Source organism: Rhipicephalus sanguineus, chromosome 11, assembly GCF_013339695.2.
Source record: "Rhipicephalus sanguineus isolate Rsan-2018 chromosome 11, BIME_Rsan_1.4, whole genome shotgun sequence".
Taxonomy (NCBI): domain Eukaryota; kingdom Metazoa; phylum Arthropoda; class Arachnida; order Ixodida; family Ixodidae; genus Rhipicephalus; species Rhipicephalus sanguineus.
The window spans coordinates 134,391,948-134,413,912 of record NC_051186.1 but is presented as its reverse complement, the minus strand read 5'-3'; the positions used below and the strand labels follow the sequence as shown (position 1 = coordinate 134,413,912).

The 21,965-nt window shown below is 40.4% G+C and overlaps 1 long non-coding RNA gene across 1 annotated transcript; it reads left to right on the top strand.

Moving 5' to 3' along the window:
- Nucleotides 1–12,654: 12,654 nt before the first annotated feature.
- LOC125756364 (uncharacterized) lies at nt 12,655–21,643 on the top strand. The gene is made up of 3 exons (XR_007414443.1): nt 12,655–12,727; nt 13,761–14,078; nt 21,201–21,643. It is a non-coding gene; the product is annotated as an uncharacterized LOC125756364 (long non-coding RNA).
- Nucleotides 21,644–21,965: the final 322 nt, after the last annotated feature.

Sequence of the window (21,965 nt, the reverse complement as noted above, 5' to 3'; positions counted from 1 at the left end):
CCTTTCTGGGATGTGTGCAGCGTGTCTCTATGACATCCGATATTCTATTTGATGAAATTTACATTGATTTTATCAGGATGGCACTGTGAATACCGTTTAGCACACCATGGTGCAGGGGTGGAATCACTGCCGCACTAATCCTGTTCAGCAATTGTATATTTCTTTGCATATTTTAGAGTACTATTTTATTACTTCAGCTTGTTTTTAGTATCCCTAACTACAAAATAAGTGTATAGTGTGTGATTTATACAGTTTATTCGCGCAAACTTAAATGGAGCTGAATGTCTGTAATGCAGGTTAGCTGGTTTGATTGAGGCAGGGCCTCAGATCAGGAAAGGAGGAGGCAGTTTTTCACACAGAAAACTAGAACATTTAGAACAAAAGCAATGAAGAAAAAAGTAAGGAAAACAACCACAGTGAAATCACACATGTTACCAAACTACTAAGACAAGCAAGGCTTGGTAATTAAATGAAGTCCCATTGAACGCTCGAAACACAAGAGAAGAAATACGTGCTCATACATTGCCTTCACGATGATTATTTTTTTGTACATCTAATGCTGACGACATCGACACTTGTGAGCCAATACAAGCTTCACTTTAAAAAGGCATACTGTATTTCAAGCTTCGTGAATGAAGCAGTGCGAACAATTAAAGAATAGTTTGTGTAAAGCACAGCACGTACTGCGCGACTGAATATTGCTGTGCTTGGCATCACAGGTGATTCAAGAGGCCGACATTTTCTTCTGTCATATCTCCTTGCACTTCTCTCCCAGAGGAGGACGTGGCACTGTGATTTATGGAAAGGCCTAGAGTTACTCCAAAAAGGCTCAACTTCACCGCCTGATATTGCCATCACGTGATTTTTTGGAGATAAAATAAGGCTGCACAAAGAGCGGATTGCATGCATTGGTCATGCGCTGATACGTACCTCCTCAGAAAACACAACACATCCTCAGGACGTCCTGAAATGACCAAAATATCCTTGTCCTGTAGGGTGTGCTGAGGACAACCGCAGGAATGCCTGATATACTTGAGTCCACAAAATGCAGTTTGATTGTGGAGGCCTCCGTGAGGGCACTATAAATACTTCTTTGAACAGTGCAAGAGTGGAACACTAGATTTGATGAATAAAACATGACACAGGTGCTGTGTCATGAATGTAATACATGTATGTATATAAGTGTGTGTGTGTGTGTGTGTGTGTGTGTGTGTGTGTGTGTGTGTGTGTGTGTGTGTGTGTGTGTGTGTGTGTGTGTGTGTGTGTGTGTGTGTGTGTGTGTGTGTGTGTGTGTGTTTTGACAATACTGTAAGCCACCACAGGCTGTTACAGGGGTGGTAAAAGATATTATACAATACCATACACAAAGACTGCAGTTTCAAATGTTGCTGAAAAACTCTTGCTCATTGACAATCAACAAATACACTGGAATCGAGCTTGTTTGGTTGCTAACAACTTTATTGATAGTGCTGCAGAGCTTTCGCCGACCGGGCCTTAAGTCTCCCATGAGCTTGTTCCATTCGATAATTGTACGGTACAGAACCTAAAACTTTAATACATCAATTTTTATAGTGTAGGGTAAAATAGCACATGGATGATTGATACGCAGTGACACTCTGGCTAGAGGGTGCATGTACAAGGTAAGATCTCTATGTTTAGTGTTTTAATATACAGCTTGTCCTGGAACTTCAAGCATGTGATTTCTCTGCACGTAGACAGCGTCTGGAGGTTAGCCCTGTGAAGTAATACTGTGTGATCTGGTAGTATGAATAATAAAATCTGGCTGCCACTTGTTGCATCTGTTCTAGCTCATCAGCTAGCTTTTGACTGTATGGATCCCAGATTATACTAGCATACTCTGGAGTTTGCCGCACTCCTGTTTTATAAGCTGTCAGCTTTGTTTTAGGTGTGGCATCTCTTGACTTTCACCTTAGAACACCCAGCTTACATTCAGACAAAGCACAAATATTTTTAATATGCTTGTTGCAGGTTAGATTCTAAGTAATTGTAACACCCAGATATTTTATCTGACTTGATCACTTAACTTCTTTATTTTTTATTTTACACGTAAACGGCAGTGGCACTTTCTTATTTGATATCGACCAACAGGTAGTCTTGTTGAAACTGATTTTCATGTTCCATTTCTCACACCATTCGTCAACAGAACACAAAGCATCATTGAGCAAGACGTGGTTAGCAACACTTTTTACCCCAGTGAATATCACAGTCATCCGCAAACAGTCTCACATCAACAGAAGAGTAAGCAAGAGTGGGTACATAAATGTCAATGGCAATATCACAAACGTAATATATACTAAAAAATACAAGGTGCAAAAAATACAAAAACTCTCAACATCAATGAGGAACATAAATAATATATAAGAGCATTTTAAAAATCAAGAGAAAGGTTAGTCACAAGATGGGCAAACGATTGTGTTGTGTTAGCATTAACCACTTCTTCCGGTAATTTGTTCCGCAATGAAAGAGCATGAGGAATTAATGAATATTGATGCACGTTGAGGTGACTTAATGGTTGCCTAACTGTCTTGTTGTGATGAGTATGATCAAAGCACATGGACGGGGCAATTGTGTAATGTTCGGATGGTATTTTGAAGTGACCATGGTATATAGTTGATAAATTAATTTTAATCAGGAGACTATTCTATGATGGAATATATGCATAACAGAATCATCATATTGCATCATGACTATGATGCAACACACACACAACACACACACGCACACACACACACGCACACACACACACACACATGGTGCTGTGATCCTCTGCATATAAATTGACGTCGATTGAACAAATCAGTTGTGAGCTATTAAAAGGACACCAGGTAAGAAAATTTTTATGATGCAATGCTACAACCATGTCGAAAACTGTCTCTATGCAGTTAATTCAAGCATAAGACATCTGTATAAGCTAAGATTTTTTTTATTACTACACATATACCACACAAGGCAAATCAATAGCATTTAATAGGAGCCAGGCCTCGCCCAAGCGTTTCAATTAATTTTTCTGATATGCTATCATAAGTCAGTTCTGAACAGTAAACGTACAACTGGTTCTGTATTGAAACCCCTCCCATGCCCTATAATGTCAGCCGCCACTGCTCCTTCATGTAGCTACAAGTAATTGACGCTACAAAATTTTCATGTAAACAAAATAAAGCGATAACTGCAAAAACAATAATATAAGTGCATACCATATTTACTCGAATGTAATGCGAGTTTTTTTCAAGATTTTTGCTACCTCATGTCGACCCTCGCATTACAATCGAAGACCAAAATACACATGAAATACCTATTTTTTCTTCCTGGGTGCAATAAAAAGTCACCCCTCGTGTTGCAATTGTAGTTGCGTTACAATCGAATATTGGTACATTTATATGTCCTTCATTAGTTTGTTGAAGTGGAACATGAAAAGCCTGATCATTTATTGAACTGATGCTAAAATGACAAATAAAACCATTTTAAAAAGGTTGCTTGATGTCAATATTGTTTGCTTCTGTGATTGGCTGCCAGAGTAATACCGACCCGAGCAGACCATCTGCCTTGTTGCCAAGTGCTATTTCTTTAACCTAAATAACATAGCTATAATGTTGAGCCTGCATGCTCCATTCCGCCACATCCTTCGGCATAGAAAGCGAGAGGGGCATTGGCCCATTTCCTTCACTTCCTCAAGTTTCAGTTTTACATTCTCTCCAACGTCAGAATTAAGTGGGTCTGTAACTATATCATTTGTTATTGTCTGCAATCAACACATGCTTTGTGAAAATGATCATGCTTACTTTAATGTGCTTGTGTGCACATGTCACTACAACAGAAGTATGCAATGGTGCCGTGCAGTTTTCTGTTCCTTGCTACAATTGTGCTGCATGCAGAGGAAATGGTGCCGTGTTGGCAATTGCGAATGACACTACATCTTTTATTATGTATTCAAGCAAGGATCTGGAAGCTGTCTGGCCATATGTATGTCGTAGTCATAAATAGTTTTATCATATACCATGCGTTATTGCTCACCCTCCACAACACCTATATTCTTCAATTAGCTATATGATAGTATTAAACCTTGTTCACATGTGATTTCTTTCGTAATCCATATCCTACTCCTGGGTGATTTCAATCTTACAAACACAACCTCGACCGATCCTCCTCCTCCGCTCTCTCTTTTCAGTCGTAAGCTAAGGAGTAATACTAGTGCCGAGCTTTTTCATTATCACAAATAGTAACACAACCGACACGTGTACCATCTGATGTTGCGTGTATACACCCGACCTTGACCTTGTTTGACCTTCTACCATGATACATAGATTATGTACCTACCTACTATAAGTGAGACTGCATATCTTCATTTTATTCATTTATTCACCTAATTATTCAGGATACCTCAAAGGTTCCGACATGGGACATTGCATAAAGGGTGGGCAGACAGAAAAAAATGGCCGGTCATGTTAGATTTCGTAACTTTACGGATCATCTTCAAAAACAGCTTTGAAACGAGAAATATACTGGTGATTAGGGCATCGTCAGGAGGAAGGGCATGACATTGTCAGGAAGCAGAAATAATTTATGAACATTGATAAGTAGTATTATGGGAACGTGGCAGATAAGCAGCATTCTGATGCATGTGGTGGGAGAAACGATGTGCTGGAATGATGAGTTAGTCTCCTGGGGCAGTGAATAAGAAAATAGCAAGAAAATTTTGTCGAGCACTTTTGCGGCAAGAGGCCTGTGAGAGAAGACACAACCTTGTTTTTAGAGCAGAAACACTTCAGTTGTATACGAGCAGTCCAAAAGAATGAATCTGGTACATTTCTTCTGGACCGATTCTAGAAAATTAATTATGCTAATTTGATGGTTGTCCTAAATAGTACAGGCATATTCTACTTTAGATTGAGGTTTTACATGCAGCTCGTCTGACTGCAGCTATAGGTGGTACTGAAGACAACTTTCGGCATAGATTACCAAGTAACCATTTGCAGGAATTCGTTAACTCATTCATATGATGGTTCCAGGACAAGTCACTAGGTACATATGCACTCCTAGATACTTAAACGCCTCTCACTGAGCTAAAATGTAGTTCTTAGTTGGTAGTGGGAAGGCACTATGTAATTACAACCCCAATGAAAAGACGTGTGGGAGTACCTACTCACACTGCATGATGATCGAACCTGCACGATTTGCTGCACCATGCCTGGATTAGGAGGATGTCTTGCTGGAGAGTAGAGCAGTCTTATGAATTTTGTTATTGGTTGGTGCAAAACACGATCATCTGCAAAAAGGCATATCTTGGACCACACTTTGAGTGGAAGGTCTTTAATATATGTGTGAAATAGGAGCAGCCCATGGACAGAGCCCTGGGCTGCTTCTCAATTATTTCAACCTCCAGAGCAGAGAAACTAAAGAAAGTGCACATATTTACAAAAAAGTAAACGTTACTGCCAATATATAGCACGCTAACTGCATTTTTCTACACTGAATTTTAAAAATTCTTTGCACCAGCAGAATTGAGACATGTTTGCTACTGAAGTTCCAGAACTAACAAAAAATTACATTCAATCTTACTTCATTATCTCAAATTTTGATGGTCCTAGGTACAGTGACCAACGGAAGTGGCTATCTAACTGTAAAAAATGCCTGTATCACTCCACAAAACACTTGTAAACTGCTTATAAGTCTGCATTTGGCGCATATACTGTCACTAAAGAACTCTAAATCTAAGTTTCCTTATAACGACTAATGTTAAACAATTTTGGACTATGATCAACCTGTGCACGATGAACATATAATTCTGGAAAACCCATTGCTATATCTATCCTTGTGCCTAATGAAGAATGCACTGCACCTCTTAATAGGACACATTTGTGAAAAAATTTTCTGTCTCCTGCAATGATTGCCTATGTCCTACTTGCCAGAATGATTATGTCGTGGTTACTCCAGTGATTGTTCATGTGGCTGGTGTCGCAAAACTAATTTATTTGCTGAAACAAAACACTCACATCCTGGTTCTCAAAATTATGAAGAAAATACCAGTGCCCTTCCAATATTCTAACAAAACTTTTTCAGCAATCAATATACGTCTACATTGCCCTACACTGCAGAGTACACTACTCCGTATGAATTTAAAAATACACATCAAAGTTAAACTCAGTTTAATTTTTTTTATATTTACTCATAAATTACATCATTCTCTCGATGCAATCATCTTCACAGAGTGAATTGTTTTAGAATTTGCTAACGCATTTGATAAGGTCTGTCATAAACATTTACTTTAAAAGTAAGTCATCTGGACTTCAGCACTAACATCCTTTATTGCATTGGATGCTTACTACCAAACTGCACTCACTTTGTAACCACAAGTGGCCATTACTCACAACTTTGAAGCATAACTTCTGGTGTACTACAATGTTCTCTACTACGCTAGGCCCAGTTTGTTCCTCATTTGTACCAAAAACCTCCCTTTCTCTTGTGCATGATTTTTAGGATAGTACTGCTATTCACAAACTAAATACTAGTTCATTTGTACTCACTCAAGATAATTCAATTTTCATCTTCTGTAATTACAATAGAACTGCAAATGAATCTGCCACAGAAACCAATCTCTCACTGATGTCACTGTTTCCTCATTATAAATTTGCATGTTTGGTTCTTTTTCACAAGTTAGGTATACCATTATCCAACACTCCACAACTAACTCATTCATCAACCACAGTATCATATCACATTGAATCAACCGTCATTGTACAGTCGGTCTTGAATCAAGTCACCTGTAAGACCCATAACGTTTTTCTTAAGGGGGGCCCTGTGCCCTTACGGTGCGCTGAGGCCACTGAAGTGTCAAGCAGGGCAAAAGGCATTTGCAAGGCTTGTTTGTAGGCACTGAACAAATTTGTTTACAAAATGTGGTAAAGGCACATGCATGTGCATATTTTTGTTTGGTCGTACAAGGATAGAATAAAGAAGTATTTTTAAGGATGGAGTGGCCGAAAATTTATGGCACAAGCCAAGCACTTGGTTAGCATATTGCTAATTTTGTAGTCAGTAAGGGTATTCCAGAATAAGTTAACAGACATCTGCACACCGAGGTATTTAAAATACCTAACAAGTTCCTAGGGACAATTACTTTAACAGGACACATGCATGACTTTACATTCGCTAACACCTACTTTCATTTAGCAATGTTCACACCTAGTTAGCTACAGTAATTATGGCAGGTGATTAAAATCGTCTGTGTTTCACAAGCGATAACACCATTATCAGCAAATGATGAGTGAATGTTAGGTGATAGCAAGGAAGGGAGGTTGTTGGTATAAATGAGGAACAAACTGGGCCTAGCGGAGTAGTGAGCCTTGTAGTACACCAGAAGTTATGCTTCAAAGTTGTGAGTAATGGCCACTTGTGGTTACAAAGTGAGTGCAGTTTGGTAGTAAGCATCCAATGCAATAAAGGATGTTAGTGCTGAAGTCCAGATGACTTACTTTTAAAGTAAATGTTTATGACAGACCTTATCAAATGCGTTAGCAAATTCTAAAACAATTCACTCTGTGAAGATGATTGCATCGAGAGAATGATGTAATTTATGAGTAAATATAAAAAAAATTAAACTGAGTTTAACTTTGATGTGTATTTTTAAATTCATACGGAGTAGTGTACTCTGCAGTGTAGGGCAATGTAGACGTATATTGATTGCTGAAAAAGTTTTGTTAGAATATTGGAAGGGCACTGGTATTTTCTTCGTAATTTTGAGAACCAGGATGTGAGTGTTTTGTTTCAGCAAATAAATTAGTTTTGCGACACCAGCCACATGAACAATCACTGGAGTAACCACGACATAATCATTCTGGCAAGTAGGACATAGGCAATCATTGCAGGAGACAGAAAATTTTTTCACAAATGTGTCATATTAAGAGGTGCAGCACAAGGATAGATATAGCAATGGGTTTTCCAGAATTATATGTTCATCGTGCACAGGTTGATCATAGTCCAAAATTTTTTAACATTAGTCGTTATAAGGAAACTTAGATTTAGAGTTCTTTAGTGACAGTATATGCGCCAAATGCAGACTTATAAGCAGTTTACAAGTGTTTTGTGGAGTGATACAGGCATTTTTTACAGTTAGATAGCCACTTCCGATGGTCACTGTACCTAGGAGCATCAAAATTTGAGATAATGAAGTAAGATTGAATGTAATTTTTTGTTAGTTCTGGAACTTCAGTGGCAAACATGTCTCAATTCTGCTGGTGCAAAGAATTTTTAAAATTCAGTGTAGAAAAATGCAGTTAGCGTGCTATATATTGGCAGTAACGTTTACTTTTTTGTAAATATGTGCACTTTCTTTAGTTTCTCTGCTCTGGAGGTTGAAATAATTGAGAAGCAGCCCAGGGCTCTGTCCTTAGGCTGCTCCTATTTCACACATATATTAAAGACCTTCCACTCAAAGTGTGGTCCAAGATATGCCTTTTTGCAGATGATCGTGTTTTGCACCAACCAATAACAAAATTCATAAGACTGCTCTACTCTCCAGCAAGACATCCTCCTAATCCAGGCAAGGAATTTGTGGCCTTACGAGGCATAGGATGGCTGTCAGGTGCAATTATAAATGCAGGGCAATTTATTATTTCTCATGAGTTTCCTGGTCCGTGCAATTTTCAGGGTGTTCTTCTAGGGGAGAGCTTGAAATTCAAGAAGCAAGACAAATTCATTGAAATTCTGCATATTCTTGGGCATTGGGCTATGGTGACAAACTGTGAAGCCCCCAACAACAGTGTTTTTTTATATGATTCATTAGACCAGGACATTATGCCGAGTGTAGGAAAGGAGATGACGCTTAAGGGCTCGTTTTCTTTGTTAGACACAATATTAATGAGATAACTAACAGACAATAACGCCAAGGAAAGTATAGGGGGTGTTATCTGTAGTATATAGAATATAAAGGTGAAGAAAGTGGACCAAAAGATAACTTGCCACCGGCAGGGACCGAGTGTAGCAGCTCAAGTAATGAACATAATGCATCTTGCTTCAAACACTCTTACCATTCACACTAAGGCAGTACAGCATCAAGAGAACTTATACGACTGTGGTGTTTTTGCCATTGCTAATGCATTCACTATTGCATCTGGCATCAACCCATGTACCGTTGCTTTTGACAAGACCGTAACGTGCAGTCATTTAATATCATGTCTTGCGGACAATGAAATTGTGCTGTTCCCTCTTACTACTATGCGAGTGCCCAGGGTAAAACCAAAATCAAGTTGGTTTTTTAGTTCAAAAATAATGTCCTAATTATGCTGTTTCAACCACTTAGAAATCAGCCTTAAACTGAAACCCTACACTCCTTCGGCTATTGAAATTTAGGCCTTTCTATGGATACCAACTCTAGGTTATTAGTCAAAATGTACTTTTGGGCTAGTTGGTTCATAATCTGGTCTGTTGTTTTCGCCGGCGCTGTTCTACTAGGATCTAGGTTATTAACACTGTCATCGTCCTGAGCCTTGCTCCTCAGCATTAAACCATTTCCTTGTATGTTCTTTGATAGTGAAAAGGCACTGCAGGTGTACTTGCTTCAATTAATTAACTGCTAGTGGATAAACTTTTTGAAGCAACTGACATTGGGAAGTACATTATCACTGAGAGGTTGCTGTGGTCAAGGAATGTTCAACTTTTGCTGCTTGTCTGCTGTATAAAGTTCTTTATGAATGAAACTCAGTTGTATCTGTGAATGTCTGCACAGGGCAAAGTTTAAAATTTTGTGCTATTCTCCCTACTTTCATTGTTGTGCACATGAGATAGCTATTAATACCGTAATTTTTCATACAGGTCTACAACATAAAACTAAATATGTCAGTAATAAAATCAGATTCTCCAATTTATATTAAGCTGAAGTATAGCACTCAGGGGCGTAGCCAGAAATTTTTTTCGGGGGGGGGGGGGGGTTCAACCATACTTCATGTATGTTCGTGCGTGCGTTTGTATGTGTGCGTGCATATATACGCAAGCAAAACTGAAAAATTTCGGGGGGGGGGGTTGAACCCCCCAACCCCCCCCCCCTTGGCTACGCCCCTGATAGCACTGCTGTATGACATGAAACATCACAGTCTTTCAAGTGCTTTTCTTGAAGTGTTGGGGCTGTTCCTTTAACTAAAATATTGAAACTTCTGTGGATGCGCACTGCTCAAAGTAAGACATCTAAACAGTTCTTAAAGCTTGATGTTTGAAGACTCAATGGTGCATCTAGACCTGTGCGCTGCTGCGCCACACCGCCGCTGAAATCCCAAGAGCGATCACAACAATGACATGAAGTAATTGCACTGCGCTGCCATTTGTCTTTTCTTTCAAACTGAACGGGGTATCCAACCCTGCGGCATTCTCCAGCATTAAATGGCAATATCTCAACTCGTTGGATAGTACCTTTTCTTGGAGCCTTGGACCTATTACACTATGCATAAATAAATAAAATAAATAAGTAAATATATCGATGCATTTGTACTCTTTGTTCCTTTAATTTTTACTCGTGTAAACGATAAATTAATACAGAAGTAGACGATGAACTGGGTGCTGGGTTATTTGATTCTTCACACGGACGAATTCACAGCGGAGACGATCGATGCAGCTGGCCAGCAAAAACGCAAACCCGCTTCCACGGTTTTTGCATATTTGTTTATTGCGATAGCAGTTTTATGGACCCTCCATGGGTTTTTGCCGTGGGCGTCGCCGTCATGTTCTGTAAGAAGTCCAAATCGATAACATCGCTCCGCGCATCATATGTTCTACTCATGAGTAAAAGCTAGTGAGCGCTGGCGACAACGCAGCTTAAGCAGAGATGAGAGGAACCGCGGCCACCTCGGTCGCACAGAGGTAGCATGTGCGATAACATATTACCTCGCGTGCGAGGCCTGCCGTCGACTGCTCTTCAAGCAGAGAGAAAACGCCCTGCCTGTTTTTTGTTGGGCGAAGGAGCATGAACGAACACCGGGGAAGGGCCCGGGGGCGATATATCTCGGCAGAAATCAGCAAAAAATGCTGTAGTTTCAATGCTTCGTGTTGAGATGACAGAATGCACGAAAACCTTCTCTATCGGCGTTTTATAGTCGTTGCTCTTAATTACTTTGTATAACATTATGATTTGTTGCTATTGCATCATTATATTGCCATTTCGGCGAAACTGTCATTTGTTTTCTAAATGCAAGGGACTACTTCCCCCAATCTCTGTAATCTATAACCTCACTCCCTCTCTTCCACGCCACGCCACCGCCGATCCGGTGCACTTCGCGCCGTTTACACGCCGCTGCTGTTGGTGGAAACACTGGTGCACCGCCTTCGGTGATTTTAGTGATTTCTGACCGGCGCACAGGTCTCCACGAATGTGCATCACTCTTACTCAAGCTCCTCTTATAAATTACCGCAGAGTTATTTATTCTCATAAATGGAGCTGATAATTTTCGCCATATCTAACTTGCATATTTAAGATTACATTCCTTATTTCTACAGAGTAGTATTGTCACTCGCCCCCAGAGAACAGTTGTCAGTGCAAACCTTGAAGTGCCATATTATTAAAATTTACTCATATATGTATTGCATACCATATATGTGTCCATACAAGTCACAAGCCAACTATCACTCAAGTTCTTCACCAGCTCACAAAGGCATATGCGTATTTCAAAGACCATTGATCTCAATGATTACCGAAAGTGATTGTGCTGCTGTGACATCAAGCATGAAGTGCTTTCTAAAATTTCTTTTCAACTTTTTGTAAGCTAAAAAGCTACAACACATATTTTTAGAAAAATTAATAATTGTTAAAATTAAAATTTTTATGGTAATGATAGTCATGACAATTTAGATCATAAAATTAAGAAGCACGTAGGGCATGCAAGTGAGGCTATCATCCAAAACTCATACACACAAAAAAAATTTTTTCAGGACATAGTCGTGGAATTGCCTTTTTTATTTATTTATGCCGAATTCAAGGTTACTTGTGCATTGACAGCTTACCCATGAAAAGTCATGAGGTGCACTGATGCTGCAGTTGACATTTGCAGTGATGTACAGTAACTTACATTTGTGTTTTAAAATGAAAAAAATATTTTTGCATTTCTCATGTGCTTCTGCCCCACAAAAAATTTAAAATTACATTCTTTGGTCTGTGTTATTCAGCAAGATAACTTTCTGCAGGCTACTTATTCAGAAAATAATGTAAACCACTATACTAAATGCATGCACCTTGCTTATGAAAACTAAGTGGTTGCAGAAAAATTGAACCAGTTTTGATGCCTACTGGCCCAGTGAACTGTGTAAATAATGCAGACCAGAAAATTATTATTGTTGTGGTATTTTGTTGACAAAAAGCATCCAATTAAACATGTCACAACTTAGATGTTCTAGGTATAAAAATATGTTAAAGCACTTAAAAGGAACCTAAAGGCAAACGTTAAGTCAACATGAACATACTATTAACATACCATTCAAGAAATAGTGCAGTGTTTGTTTCGGGCTAAGAAAATGTCTAGTTCGAACAAAAATTATATTTAGTGGTCAGCATGACACTACAAATATTCAAACCACCATGCCAACTAGGTCCTGTTGACATTTTCTCCCTTTTGGCAGACAGTCCAGCTGGCGGCGTGAAAGGCAGAAGCAGGTGAGGAAGAAGGAGGGTTTAGCTATTGTTGTGAGCAGACACCACTGTCAGCAGCTGTGGAGAAACTTCTATGGCACGGTAGGTAGAGTTGAGTTGAGGGAGCCGGTCACTGACCGACACTTTTTGCGGTGATTGAAGCTATAGCCATGGATCTCATCGGTTCTTACTTCAAAGAATGAAACAGAAGGAAGCAAGCAGCATTTTATTCCAGGTTTTAATGCATTGAAGTGATCTTTTTTACTATTGGCAGTTTGAGTATCAGTGACTTTTTCTGGGACTCGACTATGTCGCCGCACACAGAGTTAGTAGAATATCCCGCTGGTGGTGCAAGCCTTGTCGTACATTTACTTAATTTCTTGGTGAACAAAGCCCTGGTGCAGATAATACTGACGTTTAGGCATTCGTAAACTTTCACCCATCATTCGAACAAAAAACGTTGTTGGCCTTTAGTATCCCTTTAAGAAAAAAATGTTCTGTTTCTTTGTGACTGAGTGCCCGAGTTCATTTGCTAAGTTGTACTACGTAGACGCACATACTTAAGTAAAATTAAAGGTAATGCAGGCAGCTGACCATAACTTACATTGCTGTTCCCAGCTGTAAATAAGTTTCATAATTACCATGTTAGGTTTTCTAAATGTATCACTCTTTTTATACAAACATCACAGTAAACACATTATTAATATTCAGCACATTTCCTAAAGATCAACTTCATTCCCAGTAAAAGTCCTAATGTTTGCTATGACAGCGTTCAATTCCAGCTAGCCCGGCTACAGTTTGATGCAGCAGCTGTTTAGCATGGCCTGTATTAGTTTCATACTGCTCAAGTCTGTCGACGGAGCATGACCGCTAGAGAACGCGTTCTCAGATGGCGGATTGAGAAACGTTTCATGATGTGAGGTTGCCTAAAGCTGCTTCATTTTATGGTACGTACATTTATGCCCGCGGACCAACAGGCATATAATCATGGTTCATAGTAGTAATAACCATATTTTTGCTGCTGTTTGCAGTCATTGCTTTATACACATCACCTGAATTTAAGTCATTGCTCGTACTTAATGACATTGTGTTGAGTGAGTGACATCAGTGCGGTGTTCATGGTGCTGTCCACGAGCCATGAGAACCTAACAAGGGCCTGCCGCCAGCCACCAAGTCCTGTTCCTAAACCACCCATGGGAGGCTGAATTAGCTGTTGAGGTTTGCAAGCGGGTTCGTGCTATGCTACTAGCCACCAGCCACGAGACCATAACAATTAAGGGCCTACTGCCAGCCACCATGGTGCATATGTGCAGATCTCTCGGCTCACATTTGAAGGTCGCCTACCCGCTAGCATGACAGAAGGCACCTCTGTCCATGACTTCTGGGTGGACTTGGCTTCATGTCTGCTTCACAAGTGTCACCCGGCCACCACCGACAAATCCACCTGCCAAGAGTGAGTCCGCTGCTGTGGTTGATGCCAGCATCAAAACTAACAAAGACTGTTTTTGTTTCGAACGTTCAATGGAACTTCATTTAATTACCAAGCCTTGCTTGTCTTAGTAGTTTGGTAACATGTGTGATTTCACTGTGGTTGTTTTCCTTACTTTTTTCTTCATTCCTTTTGTTCTAAATGTTCCACTTTTCTGTGTGAAAAACTGCCTCGTCTTTTCCTGGTCTGAGGCCTTGCCTCAATCAAACAAGCTAACCTGCATTACAGACATTCAGCTCCATTTAAGTTTGCGCAAATAAACTGTATAAATCACACACTATATATTTATTTTGTAGTTAGGGATGCTAAAAACAAGCTGAAGTAATAAATTAGCACTCTAAAATATGCAAAGAAATATACGATTGCTGAACAGGATTAGTGCGGTTCCACCCGTGCACCGTCGTGTGCTAAGCGGTATATTCACAGTGCCATCCTGATAAAATCAATGCAAATTGCATCAAATAGAGTCTCGGATGTCATAGAGACACGCTGCACACACCCCAGAAAGGGAATGGGTAATTATTTCAACTGCTATTTCTTTCTTTGCCTTTTTCTCCCTTTTCTTTCCTAATTTTTTTTTCTCTTTAGCTGTCTTGCTGTGTCTTGGTTTCTCTATATGTCTCAGTGTAGTCGGTCTCTCACCTTCTATGTTTTCACCTATTTCTTCTATCTGTTACTTCTTTCACTCCCCCCCCCCCCTCTCTCTCTGTTGTCGGTCTCTCGCCTAATACCTGTTTCTCTGTTGCTTTGAAACTCTTTCTCCGTCTGTTTCTTTCGGTGCATTTCTGTGTTTTTCTCTCTCTCTCTATTCCCTTGCTTATCTCTATTTTTTTTCTCTTTATCTTTTTTTTCTATGTCTTTTGTTGTCTCACTCTCTCTGTGCAGTTGGTTTTGTCGCCTTCTATCTTTTTTTTTCTCTGTTGCTTTTCTTTCTGTCTATTTCTCAGTTTCTATGTTCTCTCTCTCTCTATGTGTAGTCGCTTTCTCGCCTTCTAACTTTTTTCTCTGTCTCTTCCTTTTCTGTCTATTTGTCTGTTTCTATTTTTTCTCTCCCTCTGTACTCGTTCTCCCATCTTCATTTTCTTCCTGGTAACCCTCATGCCTCTCTCCTTCTCACCCTCACTTCCCTTTCTAATAACCTTGCTGAGCTGCATATACTATTCAAGGCTATGCTCTCCTCTGCAAGCGGGCCTGGATAGCCGAGTGGTTATGGTGCTCGCCTTCAAATAGTTAGTTCACTGGTTCGAATCGCGCCTCGACAAAATTTCTTTTTTCGCCAAGAATTTTTTGTTCTCTTTCCTTCTATTTTTTTCTGTTTATTTCCTCTCTCTCTCTCTGTGCTATGGTTCTCTCGCTCATGAAGTTATTGCATCATTTGCCGGACAAATCGGCACGCGTCTTCTGGTAAAAAAGCAGAAGAGGAAGAAGGCGACGACGACGACGAAGATGGCACGTGCTGGTTCATGATGATGATCATTTTCTATCTACGGCACACGGCCAACCTCGACTTTAACAGCTGTGCTGTAAAAGGGTGGTTCGTCGTAGGTGGGGCCCATCTTCCAAAGCCACACTGGCCCAGGGTTGCCAGTTAGCTTCCCAGTATAGTCAGTCAAATAGTTGTGCCTCCCCAAACTACCTATATTGTGTGCACATAATGGACGACAATGAAGGCGTGGCTAAGCTTGTTGCTGACCTATCACCAGCCTTGCTGCAATTGTTTTAAACATACGAGGGCTATGTTTGTTTTCAAGTTCTAATTCGTTCAAGGTGAAAACCACAGCGAAATTAAAGACGCTTATGTTTGGAACATGTAGAAACACTTTCCAGTTGCCCCTGTTCATAGTCGCCACTGCAACTGAGGCATTTATTGTGGCGTTGTGCCAGCGTTCTTTATGGCCCCCACATTGAAGACAGCCACCTTTCAGCCAATTCTGTATGCCGCTCACTGTTGTCTACACATTCTGCTTCAATGTTCCTGCACTGTTGCTACACTTTGCTGTCACTCATGAAGGCTTTACCATACACAATACTCTTTCAACGATGAATTTCGGCTGTATTGCTGCATGCAGAAATCAAATGACACCACGCACGTCACACATAGTGGGAGACTTAATTGTTCGAGGCATGTTTATGTGCCCAGTGTGTGCTCGGAATTCACAACTGCTACCTCGCACGATCGGAGGACGTACGAGAGGTGCTGTGCAACACGTCTGCACACAACGTCAGACTTTCACTATGGCTTTAATTGATTAATAAACTGATAGGCCCTCAAAAAAAACAAGAAAAGAGAAGAAGAAAGAAAAGAGCGCCGCTTTCAAATGCAAGGCAGGGTCACTGCAGAGTTGTTGAGCTTTTATCCTCTAAGCTCTCTCTTTCCCAACCCTTTCGTTGTTCTCTCTTTTTCTATCTTTTTTCTTTGTGACTTTGCAATGCTTGCTCTCTCTCTGTTTATTTCTTTCTTTGTCTTTCTATCGTTTTCTCTCTTTCTTTCCTTTCTTGCTCGCTCTCTGTAGTCATCCCCTCACCTTCTATCCTTTTTTCTCTTCCCTTTCTCTCAATCTCTTTCTCTTCTTCCTATTTCTTTCTATTTCCATCACTCTCTGTCCTCGTTCTCCCCTCCTCCTTTCCTTTCTCCTTACACTCACATCTCTGCTCCTCATCCTCAGTTCCCTTTCCCACCCCCTTGCTATACTATATACTATACAAGGCTATGTTATGCTCTGCTAACGTGACTGGATAGCCGAGTGGTGACAACGCTTTCCTTCTATTCGTTGGTCCGCAGATTTGAGTCTTGCCTCGCCAAGAAATATTTTTGCCGAGAATTTCTCTCTTTTTCTTTCTTTCTCTCTGTTTGTCTCTTTCTTTCTCTCTATACTCGTTCTCTCGCCCATCCGAGTTATGGCACCCTGTGCTGCAGAAATAGGCGCGCCTGTTCTGGGAGCGAAGCAGAAGGGGAAGAAGACGGCGAAGAGAGCGTGTGCTGGTTCATGATGATAATTTTCTATGATAAACCTCAAGCATAACACCTCTATGGTAACTCTACTCTGCTGTAAAAGAAAAATAGCTTTCAAGCAGATACTTTACTATGCCCTAGCCAAAGACGAGGGCGTAGTAAAGTATTTGCTTGACCTATCTGCATAGTAAAGTATCTAGTATAACCTATATGCATAGTAAAGTACCTAAAGTAACATAGCTATCTGCTTAGTAAAGTGTCTGCACAGCATAAACTTTACTGTGAGTAAAGTTTATGCCACGCTGTGATAAATGTCTCAGTTGGAGTGACGACAGTTTAGAGGTACCTGGAAAGTATGTCTAAGTGTTCCAAATAAAACAGTTTTGAATTTCATTTTGGTTGAAATTTTGCGACCAAGTGGGCTTTGAAAAAAAAAGGTCGCCCTCATACTTAAGGTTAAAAAGCACATATAGTTGTGATGAATTAGCAGTGCAGTCTACACTGAGCCATAGGGGTATGTTATATGTTGTGCTCACTGGTTTGCGTGTACTGCTAGCTATCACTTTAATATTGGCATAAAGGGAAAGTAAAAATATGTGCGTTCATCTGCTTTTTTAAGGTGCAAGCCTTTATGTCTCATGCGGAGGCTGCACCAACAAAATGGTGGCAAAAAACACGGTACAAAAATATGGCACAGATACAGAAAATAATGGTACTAGAAAAAAAAAACAAAAACTCGCAAACGTAAAATGTCCTGAAGCAGCACTGCTGCAACCAAAGCCGTGTCTGAGAACACAAGGTGCCCAACCAAATGGGGAGAGTCGGGGTGGCTGGCGACGTGTCGTATGATGCGCCGTCGCTCCTAACTCATTTCTTGTTCACTTGGTATGAACAAAAATTGGCCTAGAAAGGTAAGAATGTATGACTGATTGAATGTTAACTTTTACAGCCTATGCCAAATTACATTCGCTATTATGTTGGAATTCCTAGGTAAAACGCATCCACAGGAATTCTTTGCTTATTACGCAGTAAAAGGAATTGATGCTGAGAAGTGGTGCATGCACCACGTTTAAAAGGCATTTCAGACATGCACTCTGTCATGGCAGAACCTGGCGCAAATAACACCAGAAGCTGTCGGCCACTGTTTGCAACATGTGTTGTGTATAAGACTCCATCGGCAACAAATATGATAAAAAATATTTCATCGCCTTTTCCCTGTTGCCATTGCATGATTAGACACTCTGAATTGTAAGCTGAATTGTAAGCTTTCCATTGCAATAAAATAAACAGGTACGTTAAAATTTGGTTGCCTGTCTATTTAAGGTATAGATAAGAACTCCTAGAAATTTTAAAAACAGAAATACAGCATCTCTAGGAAGTAATTAGGCCCTTCGAATCCACAGAACTCTTAAGAAAGGGTAAGTGGCCATTGTATAGCTGGTAAAATCACTTTCCTAGAGCGAAGTAGCCAGCTGCACTACATAAGCTCTCATGTTGAGTGCATATAATCTACCAGCAGGGATGAAATTTGTCATACTTTTACACAAGCTTTCTGTTTATTTTGGTGTACTTAACATTTTGAAACATTCGTAAGCTATTAACAAAATATTCAGTTTTACGCATAATGGATACTGAACCGAATATGACAGTATTCAATTCGATGTGTTATATCACTGAATATTTGCACACCCATAGAATATTTGCAGTGTCGGAATTTTCCTGGTGCATATAATTCTCCATGTTGGCTTTACGTGTTTCCTAGAGAAAGCTTTTGTGCCATGTTTTGGAATAGAAGAGCGAAAACTCGTTGATGTGCTACATCGACAAGTTTTCTAGGGTAGCTGTTTTCACTCACATTGACAAGTTTTCACTCTTCTATTTCAAAACATGTCTCACAAACTAGCCCAACAGTTCACGCTTCTGTGCCATGATCATAAACTATTTTAACCAAGCCTTCATAGAGAGTGTTGTACTACATTTGCTTATTGCAAAGCAACTGTATGGTTCACATATATTCATGCTCGACAAGCACAGTTGTGTAGCTAGGTGAATAATATAATGACCCATCTGGCCTATGACCAATGGGAGGGTGGAGGGGGTGGGGGGGGGGGGGAGTTCTTAGGAGTGTACTTACAGGCTGTTAAGAGTGGACAGGCAAATCTGTCTTATTGTTGCATGAGTGGCAGAGCATGTCAGTTGAGAATAAATATGAGGTAAGGATTCGCTGCAGGGGTGGTGAGAGAATGGCATGTGAACTGTTGGAAGCATTTCATGATGGGGAAGGAGTGATGTGTGTATTAGTGACCCATCTGTTGAAACTCGGAAAGGCAGAAAAGTTTCTTGAGCATTCTCTTGTGATGGTTGTTAATGTTAAATGGCTGTGACGTTGCACCTTGCCATACTGCGCATGTGTCTGTTCAAGAGCTGTGTGAATAGCAAAATTTTGGGTGGGAAGCGAATTCGAATATTAAAGTGTGAGTGCGAATCGAATCGAATAGAATATTTTTCGAATATTTCTCGAATATTTCTGGAATATTTTTCGAATGCTTCGAAGTGAAATCGCAGAAAAAAGGTTAGAGAGGATTCGTAAGCATATTCTTACGAGATATCAACATGAAAGTGTTTCTTTTTGCTAGGCTGATGAAGGACTGGTCGGATGGTGTTTCATAGTTGTCTTATCAAGGATGAGGCAATGTAGAGGCCGAATTCTATTTATGTACATGATTTGGTGCATTCAAAGTGTTGCCGACAACACTTTACACGTGATAGACAAAGATGTCATTTCCTCAGCCTCTCCTCCTCTTTCAACTCCTGTGGAAGCCCAACTGATGTGGCGGACAAGGGCGTGCTCCTTTCAAGTCTGGAGTTCCAAATCTGCCTTGTAGACGTCGATATATAAGAACATCTGAAATTTTGGATGCTAAAAAGCTTCGGCGTCCGATTTTTCGGACTTCCTGCCCAAATTTCAGGCCCAAAACAGCAATTATTGAGCCTCCAACTTTGCCAGATCTTTCATCTCCATGTTGGAACCAGCGTTTTCTTGAGTTAATACATTTGCGACCGTAACGGAGCTTGAAAGGAAGCTTTGCCGCAGTACGAGAGTGTATTGAGGTGAAGCATGTTGAAAATCTAGCGACCACTTCAAATCGGACGTTGACTAATTGTGTCTTGACAAAGTTCGATTGTAACGAAACTTGAAAAACAGCTTTGCCGCAATACCGGTGTGTGATGAGGTGAAGAATATTCAAAATCTTGGGACCACTTCATTCGGGCGTTGACTGTCTCTTGGCAATGTTCGACCGTAACGGAGCTTGAAAGGCAGCTTTGCCGCATAGCGAGAGTGTAATGAGGTGAAGCATATTAAAATCTAAAGGGGTCACTTTCAATCGGACGTTGATTGTATTTGTTTTTGGGAAGTTCGAATAGGTTCGAATAGTAAAATTCCAGTGCGAATCGAATCGAATAGCAAACACTATTGGAAAAATATTCGAAATTTCGAATATTCGCACACCCCTAGTCTGCTCCCTTACATATTTGCTGGCAAAGCCACAAATAAAGATTGATGGAAGTTAACACATATCCTGTGTTTCTTGTCGTGAGTGGTCACTTCTGCATTTTATTACCTCCCTGAAGATATGCACGTACATCTTGCCGAGTTATAAGCTTTGTTGAACTATTTATTGTATGTGGCATCGTTGACACAAGATGACAACAGGGCATATGCTAAAGCTCCTGTAAGATCACAGGCCGAAGGTAACAAGCAGCTTACCTTTGTTAGGACAAAAAGCGCTGACATTTAGGATATCACTGTTCGCATATGTTGTAAGTGCTTCAGTGGAGTCTTGTGAGATTAAAATGTGGTGCTCCCACAAAGATTTTTTTCTTTTTGTACTGTCACCAACCTGGAAAACTATGTAGACGATAGGTAAAAGAGATCAGGGTTAGGCAGAATGATGTGATGCCTGACACTGCAAATGAATGCAAGAGTACTTAATTACCATTGTATTGCAAGTGGAATATTATATTCAATATGAACCTCAGCTTGCTTTGCCATGGTGTTCCTGTGGTTGTACACCTTCTTACCACCGTGGCAGGATTGCGAGAACTAACGTCTCTGTCAAAATCTTGTGCAGGTGTGTGACACAAGCAGTCACTGTTTACAACTTCAAGGTACCTCTTACCACCTGTGGCAGTATTGCCAGAACTAACGTCTGTGTCAAATTCTTGTGCAAGTGTGCAAGGGACAAAACAGAAGTGGTCACTGTTTACATCTTTAAAGTCCTAAACAAGCACACCAGACCATGAATGTACAGTGTCTGACAGCTCCAGTGGAATACACATCACGATGGCTGGAGCCATCCCTGTGTGGCACCAGCTAGCCTGTGACAAGCTGCATACTTTTGCTTGCGACAACTGTGTGGGAACAAAAAAGGGACACCGCACAAGGAAAGGCTTTTAGGCAATCTTAACGGCTTGCGGTGAGGGAATTCTGAAAAGGTCTGATGTGCCATCTTGCAATAAAGAAGCAACTTTTATACCTAGTCTGTCTTGTGTTAGCAGGAGTCTGATAAACGTAGACAGTACAAGTTCGTGGCTGGGGAAGGATGATGGTGAGGAGATGCCCTCTTGAAACGTTAACCTGCACCCTCCTCCCATCCCCTTCTTGGTGCACTGGAAGTTTTGCCCTCTAGGTATTAGTTTCTTCAGTGGTGCTCCTGAACGGCTTGTGATTGAGCTTGCTCTTACTACCTGCTTTACCCAAGTACCAATTCTGGTGTTGGATTTTTCTTGCTCCGTAGCAATTTTGAATAGAAAAAGAGGCTTCAAACATTACGCAAACAAACAGAGCGTTAAATGATTACCATGGATATTCTGTACACAGACCTCCCCTATACAAT